This window comes from Cherax quadricarinatus, chromosome 76, assembly GCF_038502225.1.
Source record: "Cherax quadricarinatus isolate ZL_2023a chromosome 76, ASM3850222v1, whole genome shotgun sequence".
Lineage (NCBI taxonomy): Eukaryota > Metazoa > Arthropoda > Malacostraca > Decapoda > Parastacidae > Cherax > Cherax quadricarinatus.
Window position 1 is genome coordinate 13,390,704 of NC_091367.1, and position 12,033 is coordinate 13,402,736.

At 39.7% G+C, this 12,033-nt stretch overlaps 1 long non-coding RNA gene across 1 annotated transcript in view; it reads right to left on the minus strand.

The window, feature by feature from the left end:
* LOC138854972 (uncharacterized) overlaps nt 1-11,206 on the minus strand; it is a 53,214-nt gene extending 42,008 nt beyond the window's left edge. Inside the window, exons 1-3 of the long non-coding RNA XR_011394145.1 lie at nt 10,765-11,206; nt 6,793-6,904; nt 1,351-1,450 (exon numbers count right to left, since the gene is read on the minus strand). This is a non-coding gene — a long non-coding RNA (uncharacterized lncRNA). The remainder of the gene's footprint in view (nt 1-1,350; nt 1,451-6,792; nt 6,905-10,764) is intronic.
* Nucleotides 11,207-12,033: the final 827 nt, after the last annotated feature.

The following is a 12,033-nucleotide window of genomic DNA, read 5'->3' on the forward strand; positions in this document are numbered from 1 at the left end:
CCCATTGCCTATGCTCTCATTAGCCCATCTATCCTCCAATAGCTGTTTATATCTTACCCTAACTGCCTCCTCTTTTAGTTTATAAACCTTCACCTCTCTCTTCCCTGATGCTTCTATTCTCCTTGTATCCCATCTACCTTTTACTCTCAGTGTAGCTACAACTAGAAAGTGATCTGATATATCTGTGGCCCCTCTATAAACATGTACATCCTGAAGTCTACTCAACAGTCTTTTATCTACCAATACATAATCCAACAAACTACTGTCATTTCGCCCTACATCATATCGTGTATACTTATTTATCCTCTTTTTCTTAAAATATGTATTACCTATAACTAAACCCCTTTCTATACAAAGTTCAATCAAAGGGCTCCCATTATCATTTACACCTGGCACCCCAAACTTACCTACCACACCCTCTCTAAAAGTTTCTCCTACTTTAGCATTCAAGTCCCCTACCACAATTACTCTCTCACTTGGTTCAAAGGCTCCTATACATTCACTTAACATCTCCCAAAATCTCTCTCTCTCCTCTGCATTCCTCTCTTCTCCAGGTGCATACACGCTTATTATGACCCACTTCTCGCATCCAACCTTTACTTTAATCCACATAATTCTTGAATTTACACATTCATATTCTCTTTTCTCCTTCCATAACTGATCATTTAACATTACTGCTACCCCTTCCTTTGCTCTAACTCTCTCAGATACTCCAGATTTAATCCCATTTATTTCCCCCCACTGAAACTCTCCTACCCCCTTCAGCTTTGTTTCGCTTAGGGCCAGGACATCCAACTTCTTTTCATTCATAACATCAGCAATCATCTGTTTCTTGTCATCCGCACTACATCCACGCACATTTAAGCAACCCAGTTTTATAAAGTTTTTCTTCTTCTCTTTTTTAGTAATTGTATACAGGAGAAGGGGTTACTAGCCCATTGCTCCCGGCATTTTAGTCGCCTCATACGACACGCATGGCTTACGGAGGAAAGATTCTTTTCCACTTCCCCATGGACAATAGAAGAAATAAAAAAGAACAAGAGCTATTTAGAAAAAGGAGAAAAACCTAGATGTATGTATATATATATATGCATGTGCGTGTCTGTGAAGTGTGACCAAAGTGTTAGTAGGAGTAGCAAGATATCCCTGTTATCTTAGCGTGTTTATGAGACAGAAAAAGAAACCAGCAATCCTACCATCATGCAAAACAATTACAGGTTTTTGTTTCACAGTCATCTGGCAGGACGGTAGTACTTCCCTGGGTGGTTGCTGTCTACCAACCTACTACCTATATATATATATATATATATATATATATATATATATATATATAAACTGTCACCTGCTTACCTTAATCTGTTGAAGTTTAGTGGTCATATATAAGGAGGACTTCCAGCCAGATGTTGATGAGCTTTCTGGCAAGTGGATGCCTTATGGGATGTTACCTTACCTGCAATTTGTAATTTATATAAACTCTAATAGATAGTAAGTAAGTAAGTAAGTAAGTTTTTTCAGGTATACACAAATACAGTTGCATAGAATTATCATACATAGCAACATGTGTGTAGAGAACCTAGGATAACCCAAAAAAGTCAGACAGAGTGACTTATTTCCATTGGGGTCCTTTTACCTTATTATTATAATATAAAGGTTATAATATTTTCTTATTATTCTACAATGAAGATAACATCTTATTATCATACTAAAAAGACTATCTAATACACCAAGGTCATTAAGACTATCTACAATACGAGGGTCATTACTAGGAATAAGGTAAAATTTACACGTATGTTAGCTAAAAAATAGAAAATCATTCCCCTCCCTTTCTGTAGCTCCATTCATCAGACACCTTTTGGCACTCTTCTTGAACTGGTTCATGCTATGACTGGCTTTGACATGTGCAGGCAGTCTGTTCCATTCCTTTATTGCTGTACAATAAAAGGCGTTTGAAGCCTGGCCACTGACTGTGGGTACTACAAAGTTGTGCTCTCTCCCCCTAGTACTATGATTGCTTTGGTTCCCAACCTTGACAAAATTGACAGCAAGATATTCTGGACATTGTTTGTGAGCAATTTTATAAACATGATTTAGCTTCAGTTGTTTTACTCTGTCTTCAACATTCAGCATATCCAACTGCTGTAATTCATCCTGGCCTACATGTTCTCTTGGTCCCAGCCCCAGGATGAATCTTACGATTTTGTTCTGGGTGATTTGCAGTCTATCTTTCAGTTTTTTTGTCAAGGCAGAGTACCAAGAAGAGGAAGCGTAATCCATTTGGCATTGTATAAGGGCTAGACATAGGGTCCTGCGAGCCTCAGTAGGTAGACTCTGTGCTTGTCTATACAGGAACTTCAGTCTGGCATTTGCTTTCTTTACTACACTGTTCCCTATCAATTCTCCTGACATGCATGGGTCAAAGGGGATTCCCAAATATTTTACTGATGAAACCAAAGTGATGGGCTCCCCATTACATTGAACATTAAAATTATTTACCCTTCTCAGTTTATGTTTCGTGCCAAAGAGAATGGCTTCAGTTTTCCCTAGGTGTAATGATAGTTTGTTGTCTACTAACCATTTGCTGCAGGACTCCAGTTCCAGTGTTAAAACATTAGCAATATCTTGTGGGTCTTTACCTGACACTAACAGAGCACTGTCATCTGCATACAGTAGGAGTTTGCACTTGACACTGATAGGCATATCATTGACATAACATAAGAATAATAAGGGACCCAGAATACTACCTTGGGGAACTCCACATGTTATCGGCAGGGGTTCTGATTCTGTTTTGTTGATTTTGACTATTTGTCTCCTGTTGCTAAGGTAGGACTTAAACCAGTCTACAGAACCTATACCGATAGCTTGAAGTTTATTACATAATATATTGTGGTTGACAGTATCGAAGGCCTTTTGCAGGTCTAAGGTTACCATACCTATGAGGTTCCCCTTTGAAATTTCAGTTCTCAGGTAATCCATCAGATTAATAAGGGAGGTGTCGGTTGAGTAGGATCTTCTAAAGCCCGATTGATAGCTATGGAGATTGTTGTTGTCATTAAGGTACTTAACTACTTGAGAATACACCGCCCTTTCTAGAATTTTAGATATTATACTGAGTATACTAACAGGCCTATAGTTGCTTACATCAGACCTACTATTTTTCTTGAAGATAGGAGTAACTCTGGCCTCCTTGAACCCCTCTGGTACGGTATTAGTGGTGATTGATAGATTTATTATGTGAGCAATAGGGATTGACAGTTCAGAAGCACCATCTTTTAGGAACTTAGACGGGATGTTATCAGGGCCTGTGCTCTTAGTTGGGTTTAACCTGCTTTGTTCTTTTTGAATAAAGTCATGAGATACACTTACTAGTTGACAACTGTTTGGGGTTACCTCTTTATTGGTATAGTATGTTTGAAACTTATCAGAGTCTGTGTTAAAGGTATTTGATGCAGCTGGTAGTTTACTTACTAGTGTTGATGCAACAGATGTGTAGTATGAATTAAAGCAATTTGCCACCTTAGATGTTTCGTGGCATACCTCATTATCGATAGTGAATACTATGTTAAACCTATCTACTGGCTTATGGCTATACCCCAACTGTTTTAGTTGTTGCCAGAGCTTTCTGGGGTTATGCTTATACTCTTCAATTTTTGAGCAGTAGTGCTTTGCCTTTGCTCCTTTTATAAGTCTCTGTACTCTGTTCCTCACCCTTTGGAATTCATTTAGTGCTGCAATATCCTGTCTGTTTGCTTTAAATCTTTTTAGCAGCTGGTCTCTGAATTTCACATTATCTAATATCTCAGTATTCATCCAGGGTTCAGTTCTTCGTTTAATCCTAACCTCTTTAACTGGTGCAATATTATCAAGGATGGTAGTGAACATTGTTTTAAATTTTTCCCAGGCATCGTTTACGTTCGTGCAACTTGTTATCTCTGTCCAGTCACAATTGTGTAGCCTATTTACCAGTGTTTCTTTACTGTAGTTTCTAGTTGACCTCATTTTTACTGTCCTGTGTAGGCCTATCCTATCCCTAGTGATTTTCCTGGTGCAGTAAATGATGAAATGATCACTAAGACCTGTGGTAATGACGCCTGACTGACTAATGTTCTCAGAGCGGTTACAAAGTATGTGGTCAATTAGGGTGGCTGAGAACTGTGTGATCCGGGTTGGAGTATTAATTAGTTGAGTGTAACTATTTAATCCTAGAATTTGCTTATACCTTTTGCATAGCCCATTATTTTGCTGCTGAAAACAGATATTGAAGTCGCCCAGTATTATTGTCTCGCAATTGTTTTCAACTCCGGACAAGACTCTGGAAAAGTCTTCTAAGAACTGGTCCTGGGTAGGAGGGCGGTAACTAGTTCCTACTAAGATGGGTTTGGTCTTAGGAAGCAGCACTTCAAACCATAGAATCTCCAGTTTATTGTTATTTAAATCAGGTCTTGGGTTGTAAGCTAAGTCATTTCTAATGTAGGCACATACTCCACCACCCTTTCTGTTCCTATCTAAGCGTTTTATATTATAACCATCTATTTTGACCTCGTCGTCAGTCACCGTATCATCCAACCAAGATTCAGAGATGGTTATAACTGCCGCCCTAATTTTGTTAGCTAGAATCCTAATCTCTGCCAATTTAGGAAGAAGTGATCTTGCATTGACATGAATAAAGTGAAGGCCTGTTTTCATAAAACAATCATAATCATCAATATATGGCAATGGGTCATTTGTATTAAAATTAGGTAAATCAATGTCATCACTGCTAAAGGGTAACTGTGCCAAAGTGCATTTGTTACACACAAAATGAATTCTGGCACCGTTGCTATAATTGTACATACATCCATCATGCACCCACCCCTTACACATTTTACATAAGGTGCCTTTTCTGTTTTTCATGCGTACTTTAGTACAGTGTATGCACCTGTTTGGTAGTGTTTGAGATAATAATGGCTGTATTGTCTCACATTGACCTATGTATGCATTACATATGGAGTTAAGGTTATCATTCCTAGCTACTAGACCGTCATTATCGCCGTCATTTATCTGTCTGTTTTGCCTCTGCACAATAGTTTGAGGTCCTGGATTAATTTGGATATCACCACTTAAGAGCGCTACAATATGAGCTGTGTGCCACTGTTTTTGTTTGGGTATGCGGTGTTGCCATACCTTGCGGCGATAGTGATATTTACTTTTCTGGTAGGATGGCAACTGTTGGGCTTTTATTGTCCAGGGCGCTGTTACTCCATTCACCTTTTCCAGCCCCCATGATTGATTTCTTTCTTCATGGAATTGAAGAAGAAATATAAATATAATTATGGCAGCCTGTACCCCCCTAATGCACTTGAAATCACATGAAAGTAAGGTATACACAGTAAACTCTTAATTTAATGGACTAATAGGGGAAGCAGTAGCTAGTAATGGGGACTGTGATAGACAGACATGAGTGTCTTTTGCCATGATCATATTGTATGTAAAGTAAAAGGACACAAGTGCAACTAATGTGACATTTATTGTGGCAACGTTTCGCTCTCCAGGAGCTTTATCAAGCCATTACAAACAATACATGGACACAGAGGGTATATAAAGGCTCAGAGTGAGGTGCAATACTAGTGAGGTAACATTTCGATGTTCACTAGTGGTAGTAGTAGTAGTAGTAGTGGTAGTGACAAAAGTAATACAATATGATAGAGCAATTAATTCGTACAAGAGTAAAAGAATATAAAAGCTATTACTTGGGTAACATAAAAATAGGTTGGACAAATATATTTGTCCAACCTATTTTTATGTTACCCAAGTAATAGCTTTTATATCCTTTTACTCTTGTACGAATTAATTGCTCTATCATATTGCATTACTTTTGTCACTACCACTACTACTACTACTACTACCACTAGTGAACATCGAAATGTTACCTCACTAGTATTGCACCTCACTCTGAGCCTTTATATACCCTCTGTGTCCATGTATTGTTTGTAATGGCTTGATAAAGCTCCTGGAGAGTGAAACGTTGCCACAATAAATGTCACATTAGTTGCACTTGTGTCCTTTTACTTTACATATTGTCGGTAATTCTACCAACTTTATTACATGATCATATTGTACAGTTCAGTAACTCTTAGAATGAAAAAAAATCACAATAAGTCAGCCAATTCTTTATGGCTTTGGCAGTATGGGAAGGAGCACTGCCTTCCATACAAAAGTTGCCCTGCACTTCTTGAAGGGTGAAGCAGGTGGCTATTACTGGCTACCTGCTTCACCATGCTTGTCCATTAAAATCCAAGGCTTACTATTATTGCAGATATTTTAGCTTCATAACAACTACATTTTAGCTACATTACACACTTATTTTATACTTGCTACTAATTGGTAAATTTAGTGGTGGGGTCCCCTAATTGGTAGAGGCCTAAAGGCAAATGCCTATCCTGCCCACACCTAAATTTTGCCCCAAGTCTTAGTATCACAAATTCCTTACACATTCAATTTGCTGTTAAGTGTGAGCAAGGCAATACCTATGAAGGAATTCAGGGAAGCCATTTAGCTGGACCTGAGTCCTGGAGGTGGTGAGTGCAGTGCTTATATTCTGAAGGAGAATGGGAATGTTGCAGTTTGAAGGGCTATCTAAGCTGTGATGTCAGCATGCTTCTGGCAAAACAGCAACTGAATGAATGATAGTGAATGTGCTTCCTCTTTTTCTTTTAGGCCATCCTGGCTTGGAAAACTGCCATATAAAAAAATCCTGGATAAAAATGGATAAAGGACCAACAGGAGCAGCATCACACAACAACAAGGAAGATTTACTGGATACATGGAGACTGTCCTTAGCTAGGGTCTTCCCAGATGACTATAGCTTGGCATGTTTGAAGTTAACCTTCCTGGAATATGAAGCCTCATGCTGGCAGTGGCTGGTTACCTGTAAATACAATTTAAATGAGAGATCTGTATCTTGAAATAAAGGCTAAGTAATTGATTCCTATTTTATCTCATGCTACAGACAACAATATGATCACTATGGTATTAAGGACTATTTTGATATCCTATCTATTTGAGGCAAAGGATCTACTTATAATTGAACCAATCAGGATTTACATAAATTTATTATTTAACACATCAGCCATCTCTCACTGAGGCAGAGTGACCTGAAAAAGAAGAAGCAAGAGTTTATCTTTTTACATTTACTAATTTATACTGGTGAAGGGGTTATCAGCCCTTTGCTCCTGGCATTTTACTCACTTATTATGACATACATGGTTGACAGAATAAGGATTCTTTTCCACTTCCTCATGGATTCCATGAATTACTAAACTAACTTAAGAATGGCCATCTTAGCTCATATACTCATTGACTTGGACCCAATCACACACCAGTAACTCTTCTGCAACACCACGAATATCTTAGTACATATTTAAAACAATGTCAAATCTCTAAGCCAGCCTTGTCAACCAGGCTACTGTTACTGGTAGTCCACTTATCCACATATTCATCACAGCCTGGTTGATCGGGCACCTCCTGGACAAATACATAAGCATCCCTAAAAGTAAATATTAACGCTAACAACACAGCTAATCATTCCCATACACCATTTTTCTTTTCACAAGCAGAAAATTACCCTGGTCACAAAATTATCTCATTCAGCCTCAGTGATAAGGCATCAGTGAAAAACTGGTAGCAAGAAAGTACCTGGGTGTTAGTTGACTGGTATGGGTCACATCCTGGGGAGAGGATTAAAGGACTCCAGTGGAAATAAGCAAAATAGATTAATAACAGGGGCCTTTTTTTTGTTGTTGTTGTTGGGGGGAGGGGGGGGGGTTGTATCCTTGGTTACTAATTCTCTGGGGTGGTTAATCCAAACAAAATCATCTTAACATTACTTGGCAATGAAATATTAGAGTAAGATTATTTGAATTTTAAGTTTAACAAAATTATTTGAGTTTAAGATTATCAAATACAATAATCAATTTAGGTAGCAACTCTCTCTCTATTAAACCAGCAATTTTAGCTATAAAATATTGTGCATGTAAAACCTACATAGAAACATGTGGTAATAGTATTACGAAGAACTAAAACGTGGAACCCTGTCTTGATTTTACATTGTACAATACACACGACCTATATGCAATGCAGAATAAATTATAATTTCTTGATCAGATTGCTATTTTGGGAGATAAGGAAAATTAGTACATTTATTTAAGCGGTACAGCATATGAGGTGTGTCTCAATAAACAGTCCAATGGTTAAGTCACAAATAACCCTAACTAAACATAACCTATCCTAACCCTAAATGAATAAATGTAATCAAAATTCAAATTCAAATTTTTATTTCATTTTATGTGGCATAAAATAATGTCGTTTACATGCAATAAAACATTGCTAGGCACAAAAAAATAACACTTATATATATTGTAATGTAACCTAACCCAAACTAACAAACCTAGCCTAACCTGGAGTTTACCTGGAGAGAGTTCTGGGGGTCAACGCCCCCGCGGCCCGGTCTGTGACCAGGCCTCATGGTGGATCAGAGCCTGATCAACCAGGCTGTTACTGCTGGTTGCACGCAATCCAACATACGAGCCATAGCCCGGCTGGTCAGGTACCGGCTTTAGGTGCTTGTCCAGCGTCTGCTTGAAGACTGCCAGGGGTCTATTGGTAATTCCCCTTATGTATGCTGGGAGGCAGTTGAACAGTCTTGGGCCCCTGACACTTATTGTGTTATCTCTTAACGTGCTAGTGACACCCCTGCTTTTCATTGGGGCGATGTTGCATTGTCTGTCTAGTCTTTTGCTTTCATTGCGAGTGATTTTTGTGTGTAAGTTCGGTACTAGTCCCTCTAGGATTTTCCAGGTGTATATAATCATGTATCTCTCCTGCCTGCATTCCAGGGAATACAGGTTCAGGAACTTCAAGCGCTCACAGTAATTGAGGCATTTTATCTCCGTTATGCGCGCCGTGAAGGTTCTCTGTACATTTTCTAGGTTAGCAATTTCACCTGCCTTGAAAGGTGCTGTTAGTGTGCAGCAATATTCCAGCCTAGATAGAACAAGCGACCTGAAGAGTGTCATCATGGGCTTGGCATCCCTAGTTTTGAAGGTTCTCATTATCCATCCTGTCATTTTTTCTAGCTGATGCGACTGATATAATGTTATGGTCCTTGAAGGCAAGATCCTCCGACATGATCACTCCCAGGTCTTTGACGTTAGCTTTTCGCTCTTTTTTGTGGTTGGAATTTGTTTTATACTCTGATGAAGTTTTAATTTCCTTATGTTTACCATATCGGAGTAATTGAAATTTCTCATCGTTGAACTTTATATTTTCTGCAGCCCATTGAAAGATTGGGTTGATGTCAGCCTGGAGCCTTGCAGTGTCTGCAATGGAAGACACTCTCATGCAGATTCAGGTGTCATCTGCAAAGGAAGACACGGTGCTGTGGCTGACATCCTTGTCTATGTCAGATATGAGGATGAGAAACAAGATGGAAGCGAATACTGTGCCTTGCGGAACAGCTTTTTACTGTAGCCGCCTCGGACTTTACTCTGTTGACTACTACTCTTTGTGTTCTGTTTGTGAGGAAATTATAAATCCATCTACCAACTTTTCCTGTTATTCCTTTAGCACGCATTTTGTGCGCTATTACGCCATGGTCACACTTGTCGAAGGCTTTTGCAAAGTCTGTGTATGTTACATCTGCATTTTTTTTGTCTTCTAGTGCATCTAGGACCTTGCCGTAGTGATCCAGTAGTTGGGACAGACAGGAGCGACCTGCTCTAAACCCATGTTGCCCTGGGTTGTGTAACTGATGGGTATCTAGATGAGTGGCGCTAATGCCTCCCAATAAGAGCTTGCACGAGAAATATTCTTCATTCCACGATGTACATGGGTAGTACATATTGAAAAAAAATGTAAACTAATGTCTCAGTTCTGCCGAGTAATTGTCGGTAACTGAACTAGCCAGTTAAAAGTAATATGCTGTCTTGTTGCTATTGGAGGTTGAAAACCACCCAAGCAAATGCCTTATTTGGCCCTATTGCCTGGGATTTGGGAGTCCTCCCAGGGATTAGGGAATTCTCCTGAGATTTGGGAATTCTCTGGGGATTTCTCCTGGGATTTGAGAATTCTCCCAGGATATGGAACTCTCCTGGGATTTGTGAATTCTCCCAGGGATTAGGAAGTTTTCCTGGGGATTAACATTTTAACCCAGGATTAGGGAATTTTCCTGGGTATTAGAGAATTCTCCCAATGTTGCTGTCTCGCAACATTGCATAGCTCCCGACGACGCACGAGTCTTAAGTGACTTATTTCCATTGGAGTCCTGTGATTATTACCATTGGTAAGTTTATTTAGGTACAGGTACGCATAAGTACTTTATTTATTAATTTGAACATGATACAAAGATGTACAAAAGAATACAGTTAAATGCAGCATGCCAAAGCCACGTGAATGCATAGCATTACGGGCAGGCGTAAAATTAACTTAAGATTAACTAAGCAATGAAGTATTCAGTGGTAAAACATTATTGTAAACAGATAACAATTAAGCACAAATGAGTATTACAATTATCATACCTAGTATTTATTTTTATTATTACAAACGAAGCCAAGCGCTAAACCCACAAGGATTGTATTTGCCTAGGATAACCCCCCCAAAAAAAAAAAAATTTAAAAAGGGTCAGTAACTCTTCACTGGAGTCCCATAGGATGTTGGTCACTTCAGGTCAATTGGCCAACTGTGTGTGTGTGTAATAACAAGCTTCCAGGGGAGAGAAAGAACAATAGTCACCGGTGATCAGGAGAGGGTTGGGCGAAACGTCTGCACTCCTCCACGTCAGCAGGAGGGTGGGGAGAAACGTCTGCACTCTACCACAGTCAGCTGGAGGGTGGGGAGAAACGTCTGCACTCTACCACGTCAGCTGGAGGGTGGGGAGAAACGTCTGCACTCTACCACGTCAGCAGGAGGGTGGGGAGAAACGTCTGCACTCTACCACGTCAGCAGGAGGGTGGGGAGAAACGTCTGCACTCTACCACGTCAGCAGGAGGGTGGGGAGAAACGTCTGCACCCTACCACGTCAGCAGGAGGGTGGGGAGAAACGTCTGCAGGAGGGTGGGGGCGAAACGTCTGCACTCCTCCACAGTCAGCGCTCAACTCCATACTACATTTTCTTTTTCGGTTGTTGGTACATAGGGTGACCACGACTGACACTGTATCAGTCCACCTTCCCAGTCTCTGCTGTAATAATAATAAATTATTATAATAATTATGGGGAAGCGCTAAACCTGTATGATTATACAGCGCCTGTGGGGGGGATGGAAGGTATTAAGGCTTAATTCAGGGAACTGGAGCACAGATTCAATTCCCTAGATCAAGAGCCCTTCACCAGCGTCAAGGAGGGGATAATAATAATAATAATAATAATAATAATAATTAGTAATAATAATAATAATAATAATCTTTTTTTCTACAAGTACACGATTCAACTTATACAAACCATAGCTGACATCAAAACTATAGTTAAAAATGGTACAATACCGTGACAGGATTATTATTATTATTAATTACTATTATTATTATTATTATTATCAAAGAAAGGTACCATGACTGGAACAATACATTAACCCGCATATAAGCGAATGAAAATTATGGGGAAGCGCTAAACCTGTATGATTACACAGCGCCTGTGTGTGGGGGGGGGGTGATGGAAGATATTAAGGCTTAATTCAGGGAACTGGAGCACAGATCCAATTCCCTAGTTAATGGCTAGTTAACGTTCCAAGTTGGGGCGAAGTGTGGTCATAAGTTATTTGTGGTACCTGGAGTTTACCTGGAGAGAGTTCCGGGGGTCAACGCCCCCGCGGCCCGGTCTGTGACCAGGCCTCCTGGTGGATCAGAGCCTGATCAACCAGGCTGTTGCTGCTGGCTGCAGCAACAGCGAGGGTAGCTGACATGAGTAGCACACTACATAGGAAACCCCAGGTAATGCAGAGCACTTCAGGCAACTATATCTTTATTTACTACATGTACATGGTACATAGGCCTAGCAGACATCAGTGA